Source organism: Epinephelus moara, chromosome 5 (assembly GCF_006386435.1).
Source record: "Epinephelus moara isolate mb chromosome 5, YSFRI_EMoa_1.0, whole genome shotgun sequence".
NCBI lineage: Eukaryota > Metazoa > Chordata > Actinopteri > Perciformes > Serranidae > Epinephelus > Epinephelus moara.
In genome coordinates this window covers 21,607,587-21,611,164 of record NC_065510.1, presented here as the reverse complement: position 1 = coordinate 21,611,164, position 3,578 = coordinate 21,607,587, and positions in this window count along the sequence as shown.

Here is a 3,578-nt window from a genome sequence, read left to right as displayed (position 1 = left end):
AGCATTCAGCTCAACCCTAGCAAGCAGCTTATTACAACCCATACTTAAAGCAGCTGTGCGGAACTTTTGACCATTTATAAAACTGTCCCTAGTTCGTATCACCTCCCCTTGAAGATCCGCATATTTATTTGAACCCAACAGCGACAAAAAAAGCCTTTCTCTATATGGCTATTTAGCGTAGCCTGGCTCGGGTCGCACACAGCGGAAGTCAGCAAACCAGAATCAACACCCGGAGGCGGAAGTAAGTCTGCACGCCCGCAGCGGCCCGCAGCCATTAAAACACAGAAGAAAAAGGAGCCATGTTTACGAGTAGGATTTAAGAAACAGGCTAAATGACATGTAGTAGGGAGTAGTCTCTTGTACAGTAGGTGGTGGTATGCACCTGGAAGTTGTTTAAGATCCGCCAATAAATTGAGAGAAGAAGAAGAGCCGTGCTTACAGAGAGTGTTCTTTGAGTAAGCGGTACACAACGGGCATTGCTGAACACATAACAGTTTTACCAGAGACGTATCTATAAGGACTTGGTTGTACTTTCGATGTCATGGTGGATAAAGAAGGAGCACCATCTAAAAGAAAAAGAACAGAAGAAGGCTAAACGGGACTGTGATAGGGCTCGAGCCCAAACACGTGCAAACCTCGGTCGGGCATTCACCAAGTGGAGAGAGCTGAGAATTTGAAAGGTTTTAAAACTGATCCCGAGTTGGCCCTTTTCCTAATCGACAGGTATGTCATTTTTGTTTTTATTTAGAGAATATACCGCAACTTGTTAGACGTTGTGTCACTTCAATATATGATGACATGGAAGTTATAAGCAAGCTAAATGTAACGTTAGTTGATGTGAACCGCAAGTTATAAGCAAGCTAAATGTAACGTTAGTTGATGTGAACCGCTTTTGTCTAGTAACGTTACAACTGACACCACAAAATTATCTGTGACTGTGACCATGAACACAAATATACAGCAGGCAGTTGTCCTCAGTTTATAAGAAATTCAGAGCTACACCAGAACATTTATGATTTTCCTCTCGCTCTCCAAAACAAATGCATGCGGTAATTGCCAGTTGCAGTCGAGATTTTACGACACCAGGCTGTGAGTGTCATACCGCTTCGACCAAAGGGGGGCACTATAATCAATGAAAATGTAAAGTTCCGCACAGCTGCTTTAAGTTTATTGTAAGGTGGCGCCCTCTAGTGTCCATAGTAATTATTATGGGAGCAGAGAAGGAACATTATGTAGCATAAACAGCGACAAAGTCTGCGTAATGTGTGATATACCGTAATGTGTAAAATATCGAAGAAGCCCCCATAGTGTGAGCCGGAGGGGTGGATGGGTGAAACAGAACTTTTACCCAGGAGACTGGTGTTCGTGTCCTGAAGTCAACATTGACTTCTTTTAATAACAACGTAGCCTATACTAGTATGTGTAGACATACAGTGACAGAAGTTCTTATTTATTGCCAAACCATCATGTTTTTTTAATACCAACCACATAGTTTTGTTGCCTTTACCAAACCAGGTAGATTTGGAGCGGAATTGTGACCGATTCATGACGCTAAGCTGCAAGTGTTAGAACAGTAATATACGCATGTTGTTTTGGGACCAGTCAAATAAGTTCTTTCTGTTGTTTAGGTATGAGAAAGTGTTGGGTCGTGCTGACACACATGGGGGGTTTCTTTCACACTACAAGAGAAGAATGCAGAAAGTATGCACAAGGCTTTAATCTTCCAGTCTGTTACGAAGGTATCCTTATTGATATTAAAAAATGTAGGACTGCAACTAATGATTATTTCCATTATCAACAAAAATATAAGGTTTTTTTTATAAATAAATAAATCACTTAGACTAAAAAACATGAACAACTCATTACACTTCCTCAGAGCCTGAGGTGACATCTTTAAATTTAGTATTTTTGTTCTAAAAACCCTTCAAACCACAAAAATAGTCAAATTACAGTGTCACTAAAATGAGAAAATCAGCAAATGCTCACATTTGAGAAACTGGAATCAGCAAACATTTGATTTTGTTCCTTAATTGTTTAATAGAATAGTTGGTGATTAATTCTATGTCAATCGATTTATCAGCTATGCCCTACACTGATCAGAAACATAACCGGTATATAACTGCTATCTTCTTGTTATAGTACTCCATTAACAGACAGATTTGTTGTGAACCAAACATACAACTTAATTACTTCTATCAGTAATAGATAGCAGTATAATAAAATAAATATGATAAAGACAGAAGCTGTCACTGACTGCTCTCATTGTAAGATTTCACTTCTACTTTACTAACATACAAGCACCTTATAAAATGAAATCTACATATCGACATCAGCCTGGAGCTGGGAAACCCAAATGTCACTTCCATTTAACTCATCTTCCACCATTATGGTGCGTTGAAAGCCCTGTCCCATCCAAAGCATATAGCTCTTTCCTTAATTAACACACACACTGTGGTGTGTTGCAATATCAAATTAATATTTCAGTGCCTGCTTCGTTTTATGGCCACTACCATTTGAATAGGCCTTAATAGAGTGACAAGACATTCCCACCGACCACTGTCCCATGAAAAATGCACAAGCCACTTAAAACCAATGGCCAGTCACAAGAAGACACTTGGCCCCTCAAGACAAACCATGTCTTCTTTCCTGATGAGGGGAAAGCAGGCATATTTTCAGCGCCTGCTGTGGAAACTAATGCCTTCCTCTGCACACACATCTGTTATGAAGATTGGATGAAATGGTTTGATAGTGAAACATTAGCTTCTTTTAAATCTCACGCCTGGTGAGCATTCTTCAAATGTAACGCAGAGTTAATAATTAAAGTGCCCCATTCGCCATAATATTAATCGTCAGAGCCATCTGATAGTCTTCTTTCCCAAAAAAAAAGAGCCTTTGACTCAGAGGTTGCTTTAACATATTTGAACAACTATTTGGCTGCAGATGACCTCATTATGAATGGAAATACAATATGGAGGCTGAGAATGTCTGTGCTCAGAGTGTTTTCATACAAGTTAGAGGCTTAAAATAATCAGTGGGTCTGAAAGAAAGCAGGTTTAAAAGGTCAAAAGACTTAATCTGAGGTAGCTGAAGGTCAGTTATTCGCTTACTAATTCATGATGAGAGCTTCTGAATGCTGTTGACCTCACAGAGCTGAATCTGTCTCAAAGTGCTTCTTTATAATATTTACAATGCCCTTGACAGTCGTGCAATCAGCATGTTTCTGACTTGAGCACCTTTACCTTTGTTTGACCAGTTCAGTTAACAGTATAATGCAGTGAAGTACAGTATGAGCAGCTGAGGAAAGTATCACTTTTTACTGTCTTTCTTCATCTCTCTTTGATTAGCCAGCAGTACCCCAGTGCGATTATGAGACGTCAGTGAACACAAGAGTGTTTACAGCAGTGAAACATTATTGAGGCGTGCAGCGAATCCAGCCCTTCTAACTGTGCAAACTGCTGAAATATTAAAACAAATTAGAGTCAAATAACATCTGGGGAGGTCTGGTGGAGGCGAGAGAAAAACAGAGACAGATAGAGAGTGATGTTATTGACTGTACTGAACTGATCAGGTAACAAAGC